General features: G+C 45.5%; 1 protein-coding gene across 6 annotated transcripts in view; it reads right to left on the reverse strand.

Moving 5' to 3' along the window:
- The window catches only part of SH3KBP1 (SH3 domain containing kinase binding protein 1), a 336,102-nt gene that overhangs the window by 300,243 nt on the left and 8,761 nt on the right, over positions 1-27,098 (reverse strand). The window lies entirely within an intron of this gene.

Raw genomic sequence — 27,098 nt, forward strand, 5'->3', positions numbered from 1 at the left:
GGAAAGGAAGGGAAGGGAAGGGAAGGGAAGGGAAGGGAAGGGAAAAGAGATGAGGGAACCTAGATTAAAAGAGATTCAGGGACAACCAACCGATCACAAAGTACGGACCTTCCAAATCCAGATTCAAACAAATGCCTTTTTAAGTATTTTAACTATGTGTCATTGAATATTTAAACTGGAAGTCTGGTGATAAGGACACACTGTTAGTTGTTGTAGGTGTAAAAATGATATTGTGATTATGGTTTTGAAAAGAGTCCTTATCTTTAAGAAATACATGCTGAAACACATCCGGATTGTTAAAATGCTCTAAATGTGCAAGAAGAACAATGTTTTACATTGAACCTAAGAGATGAAGACAAAAATCTCAATGCTGGCGTAACTTGCCCTGGTGTAACTGGGAGTTTCATAAGTGATTCAGCTCACCATGGTATGCACAACAATGCACCTGAAAAGGAAGATGGGGTTTGTAAAGGCAACAAGATATTAGAAGTGTGTGTATGTGTATGTGTGCATGTGTGTGTGTTTCAATACCTGAATTTGTTAAGGGCATGAGGTATCTACAAATATTTTTTTTAATGTAGTTTATTTTTTTAAGTGTATTTATTTTCGAGAGAGCTCGAGTGAGCACAAGGGGGGGAGGGGCAGAAAGACGGAAAGAGAGAGAGTCCCAAGCAAGCTCCACACTGTCAGCGCAGACCCTATTCAGGGCTTGATCTCACACAAACTGTGAGATCTGACCTGAGCCAAAGTAGGATGGTTAACTGACTGAGCCACCCAGGTGCCTCTACAAATATTTATTTTTTATTTTTTTTAATGTTTATTTATTATTACTGAGAGACAGAGAGAGACAGAGCATGAGCAGGGAGGGGGCAGAGAGAGAGGGAGACACAGAGTCCGAAGCAGGCTCCAGGCTCTGAGCTGTCAGCACAGAGCCCTACATAGGGCTCGAACTCACAGACCGTGAGATCATGACCTGAGCCAAAGTCGGACGCTCAACCGACTGAGCCATCCAGGTGCCCCTACAAATATTTTTAAATAAGGAATTGATCCAAAACTATTTTGCCTTTTTCGTGCTACAGTTTAATTCTTTGTAAATAATTCTAAAATATATGTCAAGTAACCAAAATTGTGATTACCTTCCTGCAAGACATGCATTTTAAAAGAAACCCTGAGGCAACTGGGACTTAAACTATATTTACTTTACATGTTGTACAATGCTTAATCTTAATTCCTTTGTCAAAATATACTTTTAGCTACTACTTAAAAAACCATAATAAGCAACAAGAACCATCAGAAGTGTGTTCTACGTCACATGACTACAAGCGTGGACCTTGAAACAAAACAGCAAGGCCACCTCTGGGAATATTCTGAATTTAGATTTTGGTGGTGGTGGCAGTGGTGGTGGTGTGTGTGTGAAGAGTGAGGGTATAACTATTTTTATATGTCATGTTTTATCTTTTCTTCAGCTTTGAGATATACTTGACATATAACATTGTGAAAATCTAAGATAATGTAATGATTTGATACACTTATATATTACAATACAATGTCCACAATAAAGTTGGTTAACACATCCTTCCCTTTATACATAATTACCATTTTGGGGTGTGTGTGTGTGTGTGGGTGGGTGTGTGGGTGTGTGTGTGTGTGTGTGTGTGTGGTAGTGGTGAGAACATTTAAGATCTACTCTCTCAGCAACTTTCGAGTATTCAATACAATATGTGCTAACAACAGTCACCCATATGCCCTAAAACTTCTTTATCTTATTACTGGAAATATATACTTTTTGACCAACAACTCCCATTTCCCCCACCCCAAGCCCAGACCCTGACAACCACCATTCTACTCTCTGTTTCCATGATTTTTAGATTTTAGGCTCTTTTAGATTTCACAAAGTGAGATCATACAGTATTTGTCTCTGTCTGACTTATCTCACTTAGCATAATGCCCTCAAGATTTATCCATGTTGTCACAAAAGGCAGGATTTCCTTATTTTTATGGCCAAGTAATATTCCACTGTATAAACATACCATATTTTCTTCATTCAAAGATGGACACATAAGTCATTTTCATGTCTTGACTATTATGAATAACGCTGCAAGGAACAAGGGAATGCACGTATCTCTCGGAGCTAATGACTTCATTTCCTTTAGATAAATACCCAGAAGTGTGATTGCTAGATCATATGATAATTCTATTTTTACATTTTTGAGGAAATTCCATACTGTTTTCCATAGTAATTATACCAATTTACATCCCGATTTGGGGTTTCTTGAAATATATATAAAGAAGAATGCTGTTTTGGTTGTTAAGGTATAAAAGTGATATCGTGATTACGGTTATAAAGAGTCCTCATCTTTGGAGCGCCTGGGTGGCTCAGTCGGTAAAGCATCCGACTCTTGATTTTGGCTCAGGTCATGATCTCCCCCCTTTCAAAGTAAATAAATAAACAAACATTTAAGGGGTGGCTGGGTGACTCAGTCAGTTAGACATCTGACTCTTGGTTTCGGCTCAGGTCATAATCTTGTGGTTTGTGGGTGTGAGTCCTGTGTCAGGCTCTGTGCTGAGGGCACAGAGCCTGCTTGGGATTCTCTCTCTCCCTCTCTCTCTCTGCCCCTCCCCTGCTCTGAATTTAAATAAACATAAAAAAAAGAGTCCTCATCTTTGAGAACTGTGTGCTAAAACATGACAGAAATGCGGTAGGCCGTCTGCCTGGCCCTCGGCATCCCGCTCTCTGAGAGCTGGCCCCTCATTTGGTGGGGGTAAGCCTCAACAGGCACTTCAGTCTGCACGTCACTGGGACTCCACCCTCGCTGCTCAGCAGCCGGCCCTGGCGTCACCCAGACCTACTGAATCTGAAGCTGCGGTGTCACAAGATCCCTGGGGGACTGACACACTCAGTGGCATTAGAGAAGTGCTGGTCTATACCACGTGACTTCCTCACCCAGGTGTCACAATCACCTGTGCAGCATCCTCTGGCCTCTCTCCTCCCAGGCTGGCCCGCATCAGAATGGAGGCAGTCATGTCTAAGTTGAAGATGGTCCCCCAGTGACTTTACCTCCACCACTCTCCTAAACCCCTTTTTAGGAAGGAGGAAAAGTCTGCATTGAACATCAGGGTCAGATGCTGACAGACCCCAGGACTGAGGATTTCTGAGGCACCTTTCAGGGCTGAGTCTGCAGAAGAACCACTAAGAAGGCAGCAGCAAGCAGGTACACAAGGGGGCAAGGCACTTCATTCTCACTTCAGATGAAATAAACAAATCCAGACACTCAACCAGTCCCTCTACGTGAAAGGAGATGCAATTCCTTGTCCTCGTCACAGATCTACCCACACTGGATTGCTGTGTCCCCCCCCCCAGACTGAAGGCCACAAGAGGCAGAGAGTACCTGCTGTGTTTGCCCCTGTTTGCCCAGCGCTGGCATGATGTCCGGCCTAGAGTAGGAATGGATTAAATACTTGCTGAATGAAAATACTCTTGACTTCTAGATGCCAGGTGCCTTTACACCTTTACGCTCATCACATCGTTTAAGTGTAACAACTCTCTGGGGTAGATTAGATTTTCCAAGATGGCCACACGAGCTCTCCCACCCTCATGCTCTTCCAGAATGCGATCCCAGCCATCAGCGGGGGTAAATCTAATCTCCCTCCCTGGGCCTGTGACTTTGGGCAGGCGTGTGAGCACTTGGACCAAGAGAGTGCTGGGAAGTGATGCTGTGTGACTTCCAAGGCTTGGTGACAAAAGGCTAATATGCAGTTTCCAATCCACTTGCTGGATACTCTGAGGACTGCCACGCTGTGAGGAAACGAAGTCACACTGAGGGCCCACACAGGCACTCCAGGTGGCCACTGCTATTCGTGAGGTATGAAGAATGTGGTTTCCAGAGAGAGAAGATAACCTGTCTGAGGGCGGGGAGCTGATATCCCAGCTGCCAGCCACTCTGGATTCACAGCCTATCTTATTGCCTCTGCTCTTGCTCATATTTTTTTAATCAATGAAGATGTTCTGAGTCATAAGCTCCAGATACCGCGGCTATACCAAGAAAAACGTGAAGATACCAAAATGCATACGTGAACACGTGTGGTATCTCAAATATGGAACCAAGCCAAATTAGGCCAGCCTGCCCCTATAAATTCTTAGCCGACATTGTTTCAGACAGAATGGATCTTTGGTCTGCCAAGTATTTATTGAGACTCTGGGGGAACAGAGGCACTGGCCTAGACAACAGGAATGTGAGTTAGGGGCCCACTGTAGGAGAGGAGTCAGGAAAAGACGAAAAGAGAAGGAAGGACATTTCTTTCTCTGACATTAGATGAAAAGGGGATAAAAAGAAATATAAGTGTTCTAATAGCAACAAAAGACATAAAGATGAGGATACACAGGGGAATTGATGCCTTCTCTTAGACAGGAATCAGTATCATCTGTTGGTAAGGGGCAGATGAGAGAAGAGAATCTGAGAAGCTTAAGAAAACAGTCTAGAGGCGCCTGGGTGGCTCAGTCAGTTAAGCATGCGACTTAGGCTCAGCTCATGATCTCACAGCTCGTGAGTTCAGGCCCTGTGTCAGGCTCAGTGCTGACAGCTCGGAGCCTGGAGCCTGCTTCCGATTCTGTGTCTCCCTCTCTCTCTGCCCCTCCCCCATTCATGCTTCCCCATTCATGTTTTTAAGTAAACATTAAAAAAAATTTTTTTAAGAAAACAGTCTAAGCTGAGTGCAAAATGCACTATGGGCACCCCAAAGCTGTGCCCAGGTAGGAGAAAACAGATTCAGAGCTGAGCTCAGTCACCTCCAGGAACTGATCCAGGGAGAGTGGGGGAGCTCAGTGTCTGCCAGGTGCCAAGCAGGATACAGACTGGGAGGAGGTGGTCACAGAGTCAGGGAGATGGTGGCAGGTGGAAAGGAAAGGGTAAGATGGCTGACCAACTGCACAGGGCTGAGGATCTATAAGGTGGAAGCACACTCTGCAAAGAATGTATAAAGGGCACTTTGTAGACCCAGACAAAATGGTGGACAGTACAGGAGCTCTAAAGGAAAGGAAGAGACCAAGAAGTTGCCAAGGATTGGGGGTGGGGGATGGTCTCCTTCTTCTCCCCCCCCCCCCACCGCACCACCCCATCTCTCATCTACACAACACTCCTTTCCAAAATTCCCTTCTCAAAAGACTCTCCAGAACACTGTCACCACGGAATGGGAGATTATCTATCCATACAAGTCTCCCAGCATTAGCAGCCTTCAGAGGATCTCAAGGTTAAACCTCTGCTGGAAATGACAGCTATTTCCCCAAACACACCTAGAACTAGCACTACAGGAAACAAGCCGGATTTACTACTCCATGAGGGGAGTGTACCTCAATGAATGCTAACATACCCTTGAGGTCAATGGGTCTGGAATCAATATGTATTATGTACTTGAATATTGCCTTTGAAAGACAGCACAAGTTCGAGGAAAGTTCCCATTCTTGGTCCTAGAACTCAAAGGCCACCACAATCTGGCACAAGTTTGACATTGCCAAACTCGCTTGCATTTAAACCCAGCCCCCAGCCCCAATTCCAGCTGGACAGTCCTGGTCCCCATTACCCTATACAAGCTCCCCCAGAGGGCACATGGATGTTCTCATCCGTGAAATCTGGTTCCTTATTACTTATATTATATTACAAAATGCTTTCCATCTTCACAGCTTGAGGTCAACTTCAAACTCCATCTTGGGCCATTCCCGCATCCCACGACATTCCCAGTTTTACTGACTTCAGCATTAACTGAACAAATCACTTCTAATTATCATACACTGCCTTGTAACATCTTTTGAATTACTGTCTTAAACTGGGAGTTGGCAAACTTTTTATCAACTTTTTTTTCTCCAGATAGCAAATATTTTAGGCTTTGTGAGCCATACAAACTGTTGCAACTACTCAACTCTGGTGTTCTAGTGAGAAAGTAGACATGGACAATAAAAAGTGAGTGAGCATGGGAATGCAAGCTGGTGCAGCCACTCTGGAAAACAGTATGGAGGTTCCTCAAAAAACTAAAAATAGGACTACCCTACGACCCAGCAATGGCCCTACTACATATTTATCCAAGGGATACAGGTGTGCTGTTTTGAAGGGGCACATGCACTATCAACAATAGCCAAAGTATGGAAAGAGCCCAAATGTCCATCGATGGATGAATGGATAAGGAAAATGTGGCATATATATTCAACGGAGTATTACTCGGCAATCAAAAAGAATGAAATCCTGCCATTTGCAACTACGTGGATGGAACTAAAGGGTATCATGCTAAGTGAAATTAGTCAGTCAGACAAAGACAACAATCATATGACTTCACTCATATGAGGACTTTAATATACAAAACAGATGAACATAAGGGAAGGGAAGCAAAAATCATATAAAAACAGGGAAGGGGAGAAAACATAAGAGACTCTTAAATATGGAAAACAAACAGAGGGTTACTGGAGGGGGTGTGGGAGGAGGGACAGGCTAAATGGGTAAGGGGCACTAAGGAATCTACTCCTGAAATCATTGTTGCACTATATGCTAACTGATTTGGATGTAAATTTTAAGAAATAAAATTTAAAAAATAAAAATAAATACATAAATAAATAATAACATAAAAAATGAATGAGCATGGCTGTGTTCTAATAAAACTTTGTTTACAAATCTAATCAGCAGTCCAGATTTGGCCTATCGGCCAGAGTTGACCAATCTCCATCTTAGAATGTTGTTTTTAACTCTTATTATCTCTTAAATTATGTTTTGTCACTCTAAAACAGATTTAAGTTCCTTAAAAGAAGGAACCAGGTATATATTTTCATTTACTTTTAGCCTCTATCTGGCACAGTGATGCACATACAAAGAATATATACATTTTTGAATAATCATTTGAGTATATATTGAATGATGTGCCACATATCACAATTTTTTTGTTGTTTAAGTACACTGATGGTGCAAACATGAATTTCTAACTAGGAGTAACTTAACTGAGCTGTGTGCTGTAAGGTTTTTTTTTTTTTTTAACCTTCCTGGTCTGCTCTTTTATCAGATATTCTTCTTCCAATCATTTCCACAGATAGCCTAATCCATTCATCCGACCAGCCACTTAACAGACTAGCACATTCCACAAGCTGGTTCACATCAGTAGGACTTAGGCTCTCTGCAGACAGAAGTGCTCACTTCAGTATTCCGTTCTGCCCACCCCCGCCCACCCCCACCCCCCATCATATCACGGAATCATGGGAAGAGAAAGGTTGGCACAGGCAAAAGGGGAGCTTTCGGAAAAAAGAGAGGAAATCGATCACTGCCGCTCCTCACAGAAGCAAACATGAAACAATTACCCGTAACCAAAATAAAATTAACTTCACAGTGGGTTAGTGACAGTTCCTGTCAGATGCTTCTAGCTCGCTTCTAAATCGACAACTGCAACAGAGAGAAAAGAAAGCAGACATGTTCTAAAGAATTTCAAATATGCAATAAACTACGTCGCCCCCAAAACCCTGCTTCTGAATGTGTTAAAGTCGATCCTATATAAGGAGCTAAAAAGTAGTATTGTGTTCTTTCCGAATAACATGACAAATAGGTCACAGAAAGCCTGAGACTTTACTTCTTGCCAGTAGTGACCTTTGATGCCGATAAAGTCCCACTTCCTTTTATCACCTCCAATAAAGGCAAGAGCAGCTAAGTGCAGGCAGCGTGGGCAACGCAGGTCCTTGTCCCCCAAGTGACCCCCGCGCACGCTTAGAGATTCAAACAGCTGTAAGGTCCGTTAGGAAAACAGACGCTTCCACCCTCCCCCAAACTTCCCCTCCCCAGCAACAACTACTTTTACCTCCTTTAGTTGATCTGGTATTTGCTTCCAAGTCTAAATAAGATGCCATCGTGGCTATATGCCTCACTATCTTCATTCTCAGCTATTATGTGCCGCGTTCCCACCCGGAAGCTGGGGTCTGCTCTCCCAGCTCACCTGGGGACACACCTCCCACCCTCTCCGGCCCCCTAGTGGGGTGGGTTATCATTCTGGTTGGATCAGTGTTCACTGCCTTTAAAGGCTGAATTCTTTCCCCCCAAAATTCTTACGTCCCAAACCCCAGCATGTCAGAATGTGACCTTATTTGGAAATAGGGTCATTGCAGACGTAATTAGTTAAGATGAAGTCTTTAGGGTAGGCCTAATCCAGTATGGCTAGTATGCTTACAAGAAGGAGAAACTAGGACACACAGACACCCATGGAGTGAAGTGGGTGTGAAGAGACAGAAAAGACAGCCATCGATAAGACAAAGAGAAAGGCCTGGAACACATCTTTTCCTGCAGAACTGCAAGAGAACACACGTCTGGTGTTTAAGCTCCCCACTCTGTGGCACCTTGTTCGGGCAGCCCCGGCAGACTAATACAGATGATTACATCCTTAGGAAGACACAGACATTACTAAAAGCCTAGCCACACGGTACCATATTTCTTTTTGAAACAACCTCCCCCCCCCCAGGAGCGAATACTAGTCTTCTCTGTTCCTTTGCTTAGTTTTCATTTTCTTACCGAAAACTTCATTAAAAAAATGATTCAACTCCAAACTCTTCCTCTCTTCATCCACGTGGCAAGGTGGGTTCCAGCCTCGATACAAACTCAAGAGACCACACTATCCAGAAGCATGAGGAGTGACTGAAGCTTTGGGAGCAGAGGAGACATACAGCCATAAATGGGGGCTAGGGCACCTGTACCAGAAGGGAGACCCAGGCAGAGGCTACAGGTGGCAAGGAAGCAAGGAGGCAGAGGAGAACCAGAGCTGACGCAGGGAATCTCTAGAAGCAGGGTGTTTGACACAGAGACATTCCTGGGATTAGAAAAAATATATATATCTGCATAGACAAATGGAATTCTAGGAAATGGGAGTTAAAATGTCCCTATTCGAAGATAAAATGACACCTTTCCTCCACACCAATACCAAACTTCCCAAATTCTACCTTTGTAACTGGAGTAAATTTCTTTAAAAAAATAATAAAGGAGGGATGCCTTCTAGATTATCTCAATCAAAAAAGCAAAGGCCAGAAAAAAGAAGTCTGAGAATTATAGAGCTAAAAGAAACTTATATAGTCCAGACTGCACTTCAAAAAAAATCTGTGAGGATACAGACTTTAGTCCACAGCTTTTCTCAGTCAGCATCAAAAGTTCTCAATGATTTCTTATGTAGTCTATCATCATATTCCATATAGATTATGGCTGTTCCCAAGAACTCATGCATAAAACAAAAATACATGAATAACGAGGATCAGGAAAAAAATACAGGTAAAAGATCAAGAGCCAGGGAAAGTTAAGACATCAGTGTGTACAGTATATGTCTACCATATAGAGACTTATTGCTTAGTAGAGGCAATTTGCCTTTTAGTTTCCTGACAACCAAACCAAAAAGGGAAACATGATCTTACATTGTTTGCAGGAGCAGACAGGGTGGGGCAAGGGCAGGGGGGCAGCCCACAAAAGAAGAAAAACTAACTGGCAGAAAGAACTTTGCATGTGGGGCTTCATATAGCACTGTTTTCAAGCCGAGGGCAAACCAGGTCACAGCGAGTTTTCTCTTCAGAAAAAAAAAGGGGGGGGGCATCTGTGTGGCTCAGTGGGTTAAACGTCCAACTCTTGCTTTCGGCTCAGGTCATAATCTCACGGTTTGTGGGATCGAGCCCCGCATCAGGTTCCACGCTAACAGTGCACAGCCTGTTTGGGATTCTCTCTCTCCCTCTTTCTCTGTCCCTCCCCGACTCACACTCGCTCTCTGTCTCTCTCTCAAAATAAATCAACATTAAGTTTTTTTTTTTTTTTTTTAAAAAGAACAGAATTGAATAAAAAATCTCAGAGCCTGTCTCATCTAGTAAAGGTAAATATTTTCTGTGAAATGAATATTTCAGTCATAACTAAGGATGGATGTGGGCATCAGGTTGCAATGTAAAATATATTTCTTACTGGGAGATATGGTCACAAAAATTTGAAAAAGAGCAGGAGACAGTAAGTGGACTTAATTTCTGGCCTGGCCAGTGCCTATTCCTTCCTGCCTGGCTCTGGGTGGTAAGGAATGGACTGCCCTTGCTGCAGTGCATCATGGTCCTGACCCATCCTCTGCCGGTTCTTCCCCTTGGCCTTTGACTCTGTCCAGTGGTCCCGCTTTGCACCTTCTAGCTCTTCCCCCAGTGGCAGCACCCTGGGGCAAGTATGACAGCTCGGGCTCCCTCTCTCCTCCTGGCACCTCAACTTTCTGGCACCCATCTCTGAATCCCCTGCTGTCCCACTGCCTCAGCCCACCCCGATCTCTCTCTCTCGTCCGTGGAAGCTTAGTCAGGGATGGGAGAAACAGAATAATACTTTCTCCTTCTGGGACACAACTGTTTCTCCTCCAGTTTCTCCACATTCCTTTTGAAAATGTGAACCAACTACTTACATACCTATGTTTATAGAGGCACCATTCACAATAGCCAAAAGGTGGAAGCAACCCTTGTCCATCAACTGAGGAATAGATAAGCAAAATGCAGTATATCCAGACAACGGAATATTATTCAGTCTTAAAAAGAAATGAAGCTCTGGTACATGCTACACCATAGATGAACCTTGAGGACAGTATGTTAAGAAGTCAGTCACAAAAGAACAAATATTATATGATTCCACTATTTATATGGGGTACCTAGAATAGGCAAAAATCATAGACACAGAACATAGAACGGAGGTTACTGGGGGTTGGAGAAAGGGAATCATGGAGAGTAACTGCTTAATGGGTACAGAGTTTCTCTTTGATATGATGAAAAATTCTGGAAATACATAGCAGTGATGTTGCTCAACATCATAAATGTACCTGATGCCACTGAATTGTACACTTCAAGTGGTTAAAATGGTAAATTTTATGTATGTATATATATATATATATATATATATATATATATATATATATTTGCCACCGTTAAAAAATGCATAACCTCAGTCCAATCATGAGAAAACCCAGTCTGAAGGGCATTCAACACAATACTGATCAATACTCTTCAAAAGCGTCAAGGTCATGAAGGACAAGGAAAGACTGAGCAAATGTCATAGAACACAGGGTACTGAGGAGAAATAACAACTAAATGCAATGTGGGATCCTGGATAGGATCCTAGAACAACAACAACAACAACAACAAAAGACATTAGTGGAAAAACTTAAGAAATTAAACAAGATCTTTAGTAAACAGTATTACACCATGTTGATTTCCTGGTTGTGATAACAGCACTGTGATTATGTAAGATGTGAACATCGGGCGAAGCTGAGTGAGGGATGTATGGAAACTCTCTATACTAATTTTGCATCTTTTCCTTAAATTTAAGAGAAAAATCAAAAGTTTAAAAAAGTTTTAAAAACCAATCCACCCTTTAAAAATAGTGCAATATATACAGCTGTACATCCATTAATCCTTACCCTGAGGGTGGTCAGTTCACATTTGAAGTACCCAAATCAGAAAAGAACACTCCAGGGATAGTGGGTCAGCATTTGAAAGGCTAATCAGAGCCCATCTGCAGCAGAGTTAGTCAACTGGCATAATGGAAATGAGCAATGGCTCCCTGCTCTCTGGATTGGGTGAAAATACCGTGCTGGCATCGCGACCCTAGCAAGAACCACACAAAAGAATCTAGGAATAGCAGCAATCCATCCTCTTTAGAAAAGGGGCTCTCTCAGGACCCTTGGACAATGATTAAAGAAGGGCCCTGTCCCCTCCCCAGGGGCTAGTGGAATCCTGCCACTGGAACACCATCAACATCTTCCCTGACCATCTCTCACTTGGGCAGAGAGCTGGAACTTTGCAGAGCAAAAAGTACAGACGGGGCTCTCTCTAAGCCTTCTTGCTAACAAATGTTTAATGAGTGGCCAAAGTTGGTCTGAGACTTGCTTTCCCTGCAACATACCTCCTGGTCATGGGACTGTGGGAAAGAACACACAAAGCTCCCATCAACTGTTTCCCAAAAGAATTTGACAATTCTTCAAAGGACAAACCAGTTTAGGTCAGTTCACAACAGATAATGGGTTAGGATTTCTGAGAACGAGCTTATGGCCCTGTGAGCATGTGCCAGATCAAGTCTACACCCCCGGAGCAGAGTCCTCCAGGGACAAGGTCTCCAGCTGGACTGTTACTGTCACCAGAGAGGGCCATTCGGTCAGTGGCAAGCCTCCCCTGGGACACCAAGAGTCCACACTGAACTCCCTGGGCTTGCAAGGGCTGGAGTACACAGAATGTCCAAAACCTGACCCAACGAATTTATTTAGCCCAGAGTCTTCAAGTTGACTCAACAGTGGAATCGATCACAAAGCACTCATGAAAGCCCATGCTTTTATTTTCTTTAGAGCCAGATGTAATCAAGCCCGTCTTCTATTTTCTTCCTCCCAAGGGGCAGACTCGTCTCATTTCCTGTCCACATCCCCCTGCTTCCTCATTCCCCTCTTGCTGGTCAGCCCAGCTGTTGCCAGCCATCCCAACTCCTGGCTCTCCTTCAGTGCAACCCCTAAACCCCAGCCACCCCGGGAGACGGTAGCCCTCAGTGACAGTATCAGCTGGGATCATCAAAACTCCAGGACAGTCTACACAGCAACAAGGTATCCGACAAACTTGACAGCCCGCTGGGCTGAGTGAAACCTCCTTTTCAACTTCCTCAAACTCTGCAAAGATGGAAGTTGTCTTCCACACAGGCTGCCGCCAAAATGGCTGCCCCGTTGGCCGTACCGCACACAGAGAGCAAGAAAAACAATGTCCCCACCTGAAACTAACATAACACTGCACATTCGTTTTATTGGAATTTACAAAAAGGAAAACAGCATCCCTGGTGTGGGAGGCAGAAACAGTGCCGCCTCCCCTACATCAGATATCCACACCCTAATCCCTGGAACCTGTGAATACCTGACAAAGGGACAGTAAAGTTGCAGGTGAAATTAAGCTGGCTAATTAGCTGACCTTAAAATTGGGAGATTAGCCTGAATTATCCCAGTGGATCTAATGTAATCCTAAGGATCCGTAAAAGTCTAAGTTGGGGGCAAAGAGAAGGCCAGAGTGATGGGATGTGAGGAGAGGACCCCCTGCTGCAGGCTTTGAAGATGGAGGAGGGGGGTCATGAGCCAAGGAATATGAATGGTCTCTAGATGCTGGATAAGACAAGGGAATATAATTTTCCCTAGAGTTTCCAGAAAGGAGCAGAGCCCTGTCGACACGAATCTAACCCAGTGAGACCCACGTCAGACTTGTGACCTAAAGAACAGTGAGACAATAAATTTGTGTTGTCCTAAGCCACGAATTCTGCGGCCATTTGCAATGGCAGCAATGCCAAATAAATAAAGCTGGCCGTCAAGTGCCACGGTAGCTTGTTCCAGGCCTAATAAATAAGTGAGTCTTAAGTAAAACTATCTGCGCAAAGTCCACAACACTTGCCTCCCCTGAAGGCCACTGGCCTCCATTCCTTTAGGCCTTACCTCTAAAGAACCCGGGGCCCGGGGACAGAAAACACACGTGGGTTTGTGTCACAGGGCAATTCTAAATAGAACACTTTGCCTGTGCCATTTTTATGAGGTATTTGCTTGACACAGATCTTTAAAAAGAAAACCCACTCAGAGTTATTTCTGTAACTGAAGGTGGGCAAGAATGGGGATAGTAAAATGAGATTATTACTTATGAAATGAGCAATGGAAGTTAAGCCTGTTCTTACCTATCATTGACTGCATCACTCTGCAACTTAGTATGGTGAGAACAACTTCCATTTCGGACCACCCCAACCCCACAGTACGCGGGTCTGAGTCTCCGTGTTGTTCTTCGGTGGCCTCAGAGCTGGCACGTATGTGCTAATCTGTTCTGATTATTCGTTTGGCCAGCGCCAGACACCCACAGAGAGGCACAACTCACTCTTCTGAACGTATTTTCTGTGTGTGTGCTGAGCACCCTTAACGCGCAGTGACACAGGATCCTCCCGAATAGAGGGTGGGGGTGAAGAAGCGGAGTGACAGGGCGGTCAGCTCTCCATGTTTCAAGAGATTTGGATTCTCTTTCCAACTGGCTGGGAGTGAGGGTTCAAACTCTAACAGTGTCCAACTGACAAAAGTCTTGCTCTGTGATTCCTATTACCCAAGCTCGAGAGGAGTGAGGGCTAACAAAGGCTGGCCTAAAAATAAAAAGCCATTATTTCCAATGCCACAACAGTGGGCCATTTAAGCTCTATTTTTAGCAAGTCTCGCTTACCTGTGAAGCAGCATATGGCTCCTATAATTCTCCAAAGCACGAAAGCATTAAAAGATCGGAGTGCCTCTGGTAAGTGGGCTGGTCCCCAAGTGAGCATTCCCACACTGACAAAAGTGGACAGCCGACAGTCCAGTTGGCCCAACTGGCTTCCAAAGGGACCCACCATCACGCTGCCAGCTCTTAGCCATTAGCAACACTTAAAACATTAAGCCAAATGACAGAAGAGTTTCTGCTACCAAATCATGGTATTGGAGACTTTGAGTTTCTGACAAGAGGACATTTTCTAAGCAATTACTCCCTAGGGACAAAGAAAATCCTGAAGCAAAACACCAGGGACCGGTTCAGGCTAAAGATAACGTACAGCAAGAGGAAAAGAGAAGAAAAACATCCCGTTGCAGGGCACACAGCGGGCCAGCGACACTTCCCTAAATGCAGGGTGAGAGGCAGCCTGCAGAAAGGAGCACACCGGCCCCCTTATCTCAAATCTCCTGTGCGCAGCGCGGGGCACAGGCGTGCACTTCTTTGCGTCCCCAGGAGGAAGTGTGGCAAGCCCGAACGCTGGCCACAACTAAGAAAAAGTAGATTTCTTCTGTGGCAGACTCACAGCAAGGAAACTTGGGAGACGGTAAAGTAAGCCAGCGTGCCGGCTGCCCTACCGACACAGGGCGCCCCGAACCAACCAATCATTGCTCTTTTCTCAAGTTCAATGCAAAGAGATGCCCGATAATGGCTAATCAAGGGCCACAGGAAGATTCTTGAATGTACAGTACAAGTGGTCGGGGCACAAACGCTGCCGTGCAGCCAAAATTCTCCTACGGACCGCGCCATGGATCATTTTTGCTTATTTCTTTGGATCTTTCAAAACAGAAATACATCCAAACGTGTGACTCTACCTTACAAAATGACTGGGCCGAGAGTAGGGAAGGCTGAGCAGCAATGGCTTTCTCAGCTGCTCCTGACCTGTCTGCGATGCGCGAACGAGATGTGACTATGCGATACCATTAGATACCAATTTCCGGCCCCGTTTGGGGAAAGAGACTCTGGCTTTAGAGTCATACATCATATGTTGTTTTCACTCATTCAACAAATATTTTTCTTTAGCTGCTTATTCTGGCTGCGATACCGTGCCAGATACAGGGACACCAGTGTGGAGAAGACGACCGTGCTCTTTGCCTTGGAGCCAAAGGAACTACAGTCCACGGAGCATGATTTGTGGGGTCCCTGCAGTACCTGGTGGGGCTTCCTGAGCCAGCACGTGCCCAGTGCCCTCTCCTCAAGCAGTGACCCTTCCCCTGTGCATTAGGAGGTATCCACATCCGAGTTAGCGGTGGAGAGGGAGGAAGAGGAAGATGGAATGGTCTGGCTACAACAAATCGGATTTCCTTACATTTTTCCAGCAGACCAAGTAAAGCAAAGATAAATAAGACATCTCATGATTCCCCCCTCAAAAATCAGTAACTCATCCTCAATTGGTGGTTTCTTCTTATTCATAAGTATTGACCCAGGAAAGTTAAAACACGACTGTAGCATGCATGAATTATTTTAGCCGAACATGCTATTCCCTTCTATGTCCTAAGCAAGAACTCATCAGCTCCAGGCTGAAGGCCAGGATTTCACAGGACAGAGCTTAGGACAATATGGAAGGACAATAAGGCAAAGACTTAGCAGAGCCCAGGGAGAGCAGGGGGGCCATGGGGAAGTGCCCAGAATGGTGCTGTTGGAGCCAGCTAAAGACTAATGAGTACCACAGACTCCTAAGTCATCACCGCAGAAAGGTTTCCCTACCTTATATCCAATAATCAGTGCACAAAAATTTGACACACTATTGACTTAGCCCTCCGTTATCTGAAGGAAGCAATGGATAGCCAAAGAAAAAAACATTCCTGAAAGAAGCTTTCCAGTTGTGGGGAGATGGGGAGGACCCGAGTTAGCACAGAAATCAGATGAGAGCCCACTCCACCTCCCTGTTCCTCCCTACTGCTCCCCACCGCCACCCCTGCCTCCTCTCAGAGTGGAGAAACTTGCTTTCCCACAGCATTCCCCAAACTGGCCCTAGTCTCACTTATCTACATCTGGCCCCTGAAAGACATCCCTCATTGGGTTGGTTCAGAACTCTCCAGTCATGCTACGCCTTTAAATAGCTCTCCCTACCACTGAAGGTCCACCACCTGGGTGCTCTTGACAGGACAATCTATTTTAAAACACCAGCTCCCAAGGCACAGCCAGCATACAGCCAACACACACGTCAGCACCAAGGTCAATGACAAGACCCAAGCCTAAAGAAAGTGCAGCAGGCACTGGTGGTGTTGTGGTGCTCAAATTACAGCTCAGGTGAATGGGAAGAGCCTGGGATACTGGAAACTATTCGCATTTCTCACTCATGGGCCAGGCAGAGACATGGTGGGACCAAGGTTATCAGATGAAAAACAACGTACCAACCCTGCTAGTTGTGACAGGAACATTCAAAGGAGAGTGACCTGGAGTCAGTCATTAAATAGCGGTTCTACCTAGAGGTTCACACAATCCCTGTGACCTGCAAGTTTTCGGCAACTATCTCTGAAAGAATGATCCAGCCCCCAGCAAGGAGAGCAAAATGTTATTGTAATTTCAGGAGAGAATTCACAGTGTTGAGGCTAGGGGTGTTTGAAAGCCAACTCAATGGTCTACTCGGGTAGTCAGGACACCCAAAAAGTTAAGAAGATCCAGGAACAACAGCATAACAAGCCTGATTATCTCCAGCAACTGACTTCCAATTGCAGCTCATGTCTGGGAGGCAACAGGGAGTGGTGGGGAGCACGGCAAACCAAATTCACATGTTCACCCACCTGAACAGAGCTGCCACAACTGCAGCCAAGGAGGAACGCCAGCCCAAGGATACCAGAAGACCTGGGCTCTAAGAGCAGCTAGGGATCTGAGGTGTTATGGAAATATCAACCAGATTCCCAAACAGTAGCAATTTGAGATTTGTAAAACACCACAGGCCACGATGAGATACTGATGTGGCTCTCACAGCTCCTAACAATCTTAAGATCATTTTCTACACTGAATTTCCAGAACACCATCCATAGTACAGACCCTCTCCACAACCATACTACTCAGAAGCCCAGTGTTCCCAGCACCCAACCTCAGTCCAGGCAACTCAGTTCAGCACAGCATTTTAAGACATTGTGAATTCATTGGAGGCATTTGTTTTCATATTATTTCTACATTCCCTTTTTTTTCTTCATATAAATGGCTGAATTCCTATTAGTTTATTTCTTTTTTAATATAATTTATTGTCAAACTGGTTTCCATACAACACCCAGTGCTCATCCCAACAAGTGCCGTTCTGATAGAAGGAATAAATGTGTAATTTCAGATCCTTCTGAGTTTTATTCCAAAACTTCTGTGTAACTATCAACACTGCTGTAAACATCTGCAGTCTTCCACCAAAGACAAAGTCCGGGACTGACAGATACACCAGAGTTCTCACATTCACCGCTCTCTTCCATGCTGTCTTAGTTGGCATCGGCTGCTCTAACCAGAACACCAGACACTGGGTAACTTCAACAACAAACATTTACTCCTTACGGTTCTTCAGGCTGGAAGTCCAAGATCACTGTGCCAGCACGTCAGGTTCTGGTGAGAACCCTCTTCCTGGCATCCATATACAGTGTCTGGGGGAGAAGGAGGGGGGGGGAGGGGGAGAAAGCAAGGTCTTTTCGGTCTCTTCTGATAAGGGCACTAACTCCCTCACGAGGGTTCCACTCTCATAACCTAATTACCTCCCAAAAGTCCCACCTCCAGGGGTGCCTGGGTGGCTCAGTTGGTTGAGTGTCCAACTTTGGTTCAAGTCATGATCTCACAGTTTGGTTTGTGAGTTCGAACCCCAGACCGGGCTCAGTGCTGTCAGTGCAGAGCCTGCTTCAGATCCTCTGTCACGCTCTCTCTCTGCCCCTTCCCCACTCACATTCACTCTCTCTCTCAATCTTTCTAAAATAAATAAACATCTATTTTTAAAAAGTCTGACCTCCAAGTACCATCTCATTGGAGATTAGGGTTTCAACATATTAACTTTGTGGGGACACAAACATTCAGTCTATAAAACACACCCCCAAAAAATCTGTGTGTCTCTGTCTGTCTTTCATACACACACACACACATACACACACACACACACACACACACACACACACACACACAGAAAACAGATGGGACACAAAAGCTGGGGGGCCCAAAGCTAGTGGGATAGGGGAGTATGATCAGTGCACCTACCACATGCACAGAATGTATGAGGGGGTCTCACATATCGGAGGGCTCTGGCACAGTGTGCTAGTGGGGCCTTTTTGGCTGTTTATTGGTAACTCATCTGAGCCCCTACTCTGTGCCACACTCCTAATACACACCATGTATTTAATCCTAGTGATGGCAGCTGCTCCATGGGCTTCCCTGAGGAAACTACAAGCAGGCCAGCGGTTGGAAATGGCCTTCACAAAAGGAATGCGGCAATGGAAGACAGACAGAGGGCATGGACACTCGTGAGGAAAAAAGTAGACCTCCAATATACAGTTTGCTTTTGTCGTTATTCAGACACGTGAACCCTGGGAATCACGAGGTAAGAGAATGAAATCCCGTCTTCAGAAAGTTCACCAGCTCTGACGATTTAATACTTTCAAAATACCCACAGCCATGAGATTGGCAACAGTGCGGCCATATGATGCAGCAGAGACTGATGAGTACCTCCCAGTATCCCCCTCTTCGTTTGAGAAACAGAACCCTTCCCTCCTTCCACGGTAGAGTAATGGCACCCCCAAACGTGTCCCTATGCTAATTCCCAGGACCTGTGAATATGTTACCTAACCAGGCAGAGAGGACTCTGCAGGTGAGATGAAGCTGAGGACCTTGAGATGGGGAGATTATCCTGGATTACCTGGGTGGGCCCAGCGTCATCACAAGGGCCTTAAAACATGGAAGAGGAAAGCAGACGAGCCAGAGAGGATGTGAGGACAGAGGAGGGGGTGGGACTGAGGTGAGGAAGGGACCATTAGCTAAGGAGTGTAGCGGCCCCCACAAGCTACAAAAGGCAGGGGTCAGATCCTGCCCTATAGCCTGTGGAAGGAACGCAACCCCGCCGACCCATCGTGGACTCCTGACCTCCCGAACTAGAAGACAACAATTCTGTGTCATTTTAAGCCATTAAGTTTGTGGTCATTTGTTACAGCAGGAATAAGAAATTAATACCCCCACCCCCAGTGTGTGGGGGGCACGTGGCCGGCCAGGTGGAAATCATATCCCCCAGACCCACCTGCAGCTAGGGCTAAGACTGTAGCTAAATTCTCACCAATGGGCTGTGCTGGGGAATGACAGTTTCCAAGTCACGTCCTTTAAAGAGAGGAGCTGCTCGCCCTCCACCTTCCTCTCGCCTGGGGCCCTGGGCTGGAAGGCAGACCAGGGAAGGTGAGCCAGCTCCTACCAAGCCGCCACAAAGGTAACGCCCTACGAAAGGTGGAGAGGGCGACAAGACAGAAGGAACCTGACCCCGATGACCCTGCAGAGCAAAGCCATTCACTCATCCTCAACAGTCCTGGGGTCAGCAGGCAGTCGCCCAAGAGGAAAATAGACAGCTATGCTATCTTGGGGTCTCTGTGACAGCCACTTAGCCTAAGCCCTAATATATCTGGGATACCAAACGTCAGCGGAGACAGGAACAGCAGAAATGTTTACACTCTGAGATTACACACTTTGAAAACCAATGTGGTGTTCTCTTCTAAAGCTCATATACTCTCTCCTTCAATAAATATGTTCTCTTCTTCATTCATTAGTTTGTTCATCCACTCATTCACTGGGAGAACATTCTGGTACAACCACTTCGGAAATCCAGGAACCTGAAAGCCAGCAAAATCACTCCTTGCTATACACCTTTAAAAAACATATTTTACACATGTACCTAGAGACATCTATTAAATGGTGATAGGAAGTCCATTCATAGTAGCAAAACACCGGAAGCGATGAAAAGTCCACCACTAGGAGAAAGGATAAATATACAATAATAAATACACAAACTATAAAATGAGAGACAACAAGCAAATCACAAGTCTCTGTGCAGTTTGGTGCCAGTTTAAAAAAAAACTAAAACCAAGCAAAACCAGACAACATGTTTTTAGGAGATGTATGTGGAAATGCTAAAACTATTTGTTAAAGAAGAAGGGAATGATGATGTTTTTAAAAAGACCCATGATGACCCATGATGTCCATGAGCCTGGGCGGCTCAGTCGGTTAAGGGTCCGACTCTTGATCTCAGGGTCATGAGTTCAAGCCCAGCATTGGGCTTTTTTTTTTTTTTTTTTTTTTTTTAAGTAGGCTCCTCACTGGGCTCTACAGAGCCTACTTTAAAAAAAAAAAAACAACAACAAAATCCAGACCCATGATGGTCTTCTCCTCCAGAGAAGGTAGGGACAGAGGACTGAGCCAGAGTGCACTTGAGGGAATGGGTTCTGAGTATCTATTTTATAATGACTCTTGACACCATCCACATTACATATAGTCTTGTGTGTATCAAATATCTTATCACTTTCCGAACTGTTTTGAAGGCATCGCGCGAAGTGAAAAGGCCTGTATGGAGGACGGATTCTCACCATAGTGTGAAAAGACAAAAGAGAACGGAGAGGCAAGTGAACTCAAAAGACCGTGCCACTTTAAGCAGATGTGACCGTATCACATCACCAGCAACAACGTCATTTCTGAAACGCACCATCGTGTCTCCTATTAGTGTTGATTTCAGCTCTATTGGGTTAATTTATACTTAATTTGCAAATCTGTGCCAGGTTTATACTTACAAATGAGCTAAAAGCCAAAAGGAGCTTATATCTAGCTAAGTGCCTGGATTTTCCAGTACTATCGTTATTAAAATTTAAGGCAATTAAAAAGGAAGGAAATTCTGGCACAGGCTACAACATGGATGAACCCTGAAGACCTTACACCAAGTGAAATAAGCCAGTCACAAAAGGACCAATACTGGATGATTCCATTTACATGAAGTACCTGTAGTGGGTCAAAATCACAGACACAGAAAGGAGAATAGTGGTTGCCAGGGCTGGAGGAGGGGGAGGTGGGGGGAGTTAGTGTTTAAGAAGCATGGAGTTTCAGGTGGGGAAGATTAAAAAGCTCTGGAGAAGGACGGTGGTGACAGTTGTACGACAATGTGAATGCACTTAATGCCACTGAACTATACACGAGAATGGTAAAAATGGTCAATTTTATGTCACTCATAGTTGACCACAATAAGCAATAAATAAATAAAAGCTAACAAACACGTTCAAACATTTAAGACAAAATAGGAATTCTTGGAAACCACTTTCCCTGTCAAGGGGCCTTCCACGTTACTCACTTGAGAAACGCTGCTCTCTGGTTTCTCTCTAGACCTCCAGCGTGGAGGGAGGTTCAGAGACCGACTAAACACCGTCGGATCTCAGAAAGCTGTCTTCTAACTTGATGCGTGTTCCTCAAATTAACACCTTTCCTCTTTCTGGATAAAGAGACTCTCTTCAAACCAACAGCCTTTGGTTTAACTGCTGATTTCATTGTGTGGTTCATGAAATAATCACATCACAGGCTCCCTCCCACTAAGGGAAATGAAAGTTAACTAAAATGTGTCATTGAGTGGAACTTTAGATATCTCTGAGTTCCTCTGGTTATCGAATCTTACACTTAACAGGCACTCAATAAACACTTGTAGAATTTAATTGAAGTCCAGTATATGGCAATACTGAGTCAACTGTCTTGTTTATTCTACCAGTACGGGCTGGTTTATGTTCACAATCTGAAAATGTAACAAAGGGAGAAAGTGTGTGGTACAGGGTAGTCACCAATGCTCTCTCTCCAACATGTACTATCATGAAGTTTAGAACTTTCACAGAAACTTGCCCCTGAGAGGGCATCATAAATACTCAACTCATTTTTTGCCAGGTACATGAGCTGACATATGGCATATACTTGCCGGCTGAGGAATACATACTTAGCACAATGCTGTTCGTTAACGAAACTGATGCATCATGAAGGCAAGGCTTTGAGATGGTTCTTCTAGCCTGGATCCTGGGGTTCTAACCAGCCTTACCTTGCACTGTTTGAAGCTAAAAGCATAATATTTTTAGGGGAGCGTATGACAATGACACAAAGCTAAGCTCAGAAACCACAAAGGGGTTATTACAGCCACGATATTTCCTTTGTCAGCATGGGACTTAGACCCATATCCCAGAGAAATATAAAGTCACCTTGAGGACCCAGGGCCTGCAGGACACAGTTTTCCATAAGGTTCTGGGAAACAAAGTTCCTTTCAATGCCAGCCAGGGCACGAAGTCAAAGGAGGAAGGGAAGGGGAAAAGAAAGAGAAGGAACCAAACTCCCAAGGGTTTCACCTTTCACTGTGTGTACGCTAATCTCACACTTGAATGCTAAACCAGGATTAATCACCTCAAAATGGTACACTGGAAAGGGTACAGTGCTGTGGACTATGAAAGCCTCGCAGCAGTCTCCTTCAGAGGTGTCTCTCCCCCACCTCTCCCGTCTCTGTCTCACTCTCTGTCTCTCTCTCTCTCTCTCTCTCTCTCTCTCTCACACACACACACACACACACACACACACACACACGGGTGGAAGCACATATAGTGGAGAAGGGATAAGAAGCCATATGAGCACATAGTCTCTTGAACTAAAACTGAAAGCAAGCACAGGGACAGCAAGCACCCCACCGATCCACATGCACTAATCCCCATGGACTCAAGTCCTCTTCGTTATCATCATCATCGGCCATTCTAGTCATTCAGAGGGTAATGGAAATAAAGAATGGATATAAAATGTCACCCTGCCTACAACCTGAATTCCTTAAAGGACAAAAAGGAAAATTATGTCCGTCACGCCCCTATTTATAATATCAAGATTATGGAAACAACATAAATGCTCAACTGACAGGGAAATGGTGACATAAATCGAGATCCTGAAGTCAGATATTCAGCAACTAAAAATACTGGCTTCGAAGATGACTATGAAGGTAAATAAACACCAGGACATACAATTATATCTATTACAATCCATGCACATATAGCTACAAGTACATAGCAAAAAGACTAAAAAGACCTACACCAAAATAAAATGGCAGTGGTTGTATCAGAGTACAGTATGGGTCGCCAATTCAAATTCTCCTGCTTCTTATTTTCTAAATCCTATAACACAGTCGCTGTATTTATAAACAAAAAAATGTAAGGTTCGAGAACATTGGAACTAGAAGAAGAAACAGCCTAGAATCCACCCCCTCCATGCAGGTGCTGGAAGGTGAGCCCCTCCCTAGAGATGGTGAGCCTGTGCCCCACCCCCTCCCCCAGCGATGGCGGGAGCTCCTCCCAAGGCCCTCCCAGGGACCACTCTTCAAAGGTTTCTTCTTCCCCGGGGGAACCACACCTCCTCGTGTGGCCTCCGTGACCTTAGACTGCTCTGAATAAAAGCCAGTCTCACCGGCCACACTACTTTTACTGAGCAAAGGAGGTGGCGATGGTGGACGGTGCACTGGTGACATTGGCAGAAAGTCCAGAGGCCCCGGCAATGGCAGTGGTAGAGGGCTCTGAGGAAGCAATGGGAGGGGTGTGAGAAGAAGGGTTTCGACAGTGAACGGGAGTTGGGGGAGGGAGAGAGAGAGAGAGAGAGAGAGAGAGAGCGAGCTGGCCAGGAGGAAAGAGAGGAAGAGGTGCTGGGGAGGAGATGGGAGGGAAAGGGGTGGGAAAAGAGAGGGAGGAGGAAGTGGAGAGAGGCAAAAGAGGGATCAGTAAGAAGGGCAGGGAAAGGCAGGGATGTGGAGAAGCAGGATATGCAGGAGGGTGAATGTGGGTGAGAAGAGAGACGGAGAGGAGGGGCGAGGAAGAGAGAGGCGGGGGCGGTGAGGAGGTGGAAAGAAAGGCAGAGGAGAAAGGGAGGAAAAAGAGAGGGGCCCCAGGGAAGGGCAGGAGAGAAAGAGAGTGGGAGAGAGGGAGGGTCAGAAGAGGGTGGGGGGATGGGAGATCGGTGGACAGACAGCGAGGGTCAGACAGAGAGGGTCTGAGGGAAGAGAAAATTGGGGAAAGAGCAAGGAGTAAAGGGAAGGTATGGGGAGAGGGGTGAAGACAGAGGGTGGGGGGTGACATGGAGGGTGGGAGAAGAGAGAAGGTGGGGGGGAGAAGACAGAAGGTGCTGGGGGGGCAGGAAGGGGTGGGGACAAAGAAAAAAGACAGGGAAGAGAAGTTAGGAGGGAGAGAATGTGGCAGGGAGAAGGTGGGGGAAGGTGGGAAGAGGGGTTACTTGGAAGGCAGCAGAGGAAGAGAGAGACAACCCGGAAACGTGAAGGGAAGAGGCAGGGAGGGTAGAAGGGAGAGATGGAGTGGGTGGGGGTGGTGAGGGATGAGAGATGGCTGACGGGACCGAGAAAGGGTGGGGGAGAAAAGTGGAGAGAGAAGGCATGAGGTTGGACAGAGGTAGTCTGCCAGACTTTGGATGACAGTCCCCTGCCCCCTTTCCCCTTCATCTCTCTGACTGGGCGGTTACCTTGCCAGGCAGTGGCTGTTTTTCACAATGTCTTCATCTCTTCCTCCATTTAAGAACCCACAGGTTCCCTAAAAGAGCCAGAAAGTGTCACAACTGTACCCCACCCCCACAGTGTGCTATCATCAACCCATCCAAATGCCTCTGAAGTCACATCTATGCTTTTTTACACGACTGGGGTCTCAAAGGATAAAAATAACCCCATTAATCACTCAGAAGCACAACTGTGCCCGACAGGGCCAGGAGCCCTTCCTCAGGGGAGCCTTATGAAAGGGGCTCCAAAGATGGATGGGACAATGTCAAACGCTCTAGCACCACCTCACACTCATCACCCCTTTGTCAAGAGAAAATGGGCAACAGGGCACTTTCAGGTATTCTGGCTTACGGCTTTCAAGCATCCTCGTATATAGTGCACGCCCCAAGAGTGGCCCCCAGGTACCAAGCACTGCTCCCAGGACAGGGCTTCATTCAGATCAGGGGACTGGAACCAGGTGCGTCCTTCTCCTCCTAGAAGTGGGCCCACAGCAACCACCTGTGTGTCTTTCGGGAGCAACATGGACTCCAGTGGGCTCAGCCTGGCTAATGGGAATTTGGAACTGGAATGAACAATCAAGTCACTCTTAAGAAGCGGCTGGAACTGTGGCACATGCCCCATGAATGAAATGCGCAGAGAGAAGAAAGGGGACAGGGGCAGGGAGGAGGGGAGGAGAGAAGGCGAGATGGCACATGGGGCAGTTAACCCATCCCTGGTTCTGGGGCTTCTTGGGACCCTTGGGGTGCAAGAGAGGCCCCTGTGACCCTGTAATAAGCCCTCCTTTCCAGGTAACAGGCTCTGCTTCGCCTCCTCACTTGAAGAAAATCCTTACTGCACGTCTGCAATATGAAGCAGGAGAGAGTCCTAACCCAGTTAAGAAGCATGGTCTCGATCAGTTAAGATCCAGGACAAAGTTTCTACCGGTTAAGAAACCTAGATCAGTTGAGACTCAGGAGTACACAGCACATTCTCCTAGAGAGCTCTTCCAAAATATGCCCATCGGTCCACCAAAATCAGACGAGGAGGACCCAGACATAGAGTTCTGGTGCACATCCCTAGTGGAGGAAGCCACCAGCTACACAGAAGTTCTCCTATCTGCGATTAACCATGACCTCATCGCATAGAAGGAGGGAGAAATAACAGAAATACATGTCCGCTGCTACAGGCATGAACTCTGCCTGGAAGATTTTGGGAGAAATAAAACACAGACAGCCTTGGTCAGGGGACGGCGGAGGAATCACCAAAGAACTGGAGGGCTGAGATTCAGAAAGAGACGTGTCATTGTGAGCACTTTTCATTACAAAAAAATGAAATTACATTTAAAAATGTTTTGAAAATTCCCCCAGCAAGTAGCTATAGTCTCAATCCCCAACAAACAGGTGAACTCCTTCCCTGTGCAAATTGTGTCCTCCACTGGGGACACCCCTACTCCCATTCTCTCCCCAGACCCAGCCCCCCCCCCCCAACCAGCTAAGTACTTTCTTTTCATTTCTTTGCTGACAAAGGCAGCAATTAAGCTAAAACATCACCATCAATTCCCCACCACTTGCTCGGCCCAACCTGCTCAAGGGTCAACAATGAGCTACCTGACGGACTGTATTTGGGGTGACACGTCTGTTGTCCATCTAATATTTTATGGAGAACAAAGGGGCAGTGAGAAATCACTGGTTAAGTGAAAAATGATCCCATTTTGTTTGTTATGAAGAGGGGTTTGGGGTTTTGATTTCTGAATGATCACAACAGGAGAAACGCAACGCCCATTTATGAAGCCATTCATGTCAAATGAATTTTACTCAGAAGCTAGCATGTAAAATGCTCAAGCAGAAGGTAGCATCCAGAACAGTCTGGTGAAGAAAATGAATATCCGTGAAGAAGCGGGCTAAGAAGAGGGGACAGCAAAGCCAAGAAGGCCTTTCCCAGTTCTTATCCAAAACAACATTTAAGCACCTCCTTTGAGCTCTAGGCACAAAAATGAGAACTAGCTGGAATAATTAGGGAGGACACTAAGCTAATTAAAGACTCACACAGGGAGTGGGTGTGTGATGGATAAAACTAGTGCAGCCCCAGAGGACCAGACCTAGAACAGGGCCCCAAGTCTTCCAAGTCTAGAACAGTCTAGAAAAATCCAGCAAAAACACAAGGGCTGGTGTTTGCATACCGACTGATAAATAGTTGAAATCTAAGGAGATGGTGATTTAAAATGTCTACACATGCTGTACTCCGGTGCTTAAAGACTTAAATTTGTTAAGCAAAATGAGTACTTAATGAGACGTCAACATTTATAGCATTTAATCCAAGACACTG

The sequence above is a fragment of the Leopardus geoffroyi genome, chromosome X, assembly GCF_018350155.1.
Source record: "Leopardus geoffroyi isolate Oge1 chromosome X, O.geoffroyi_Oge1_pat1.0, whole genome shotgun sequence".
Lineage (NCBI taxonomy): Eukaryota > Metazoa > Chordata > Mammalia > Carnivora > Felidae > Leopardus > Leopardus geoffroyi.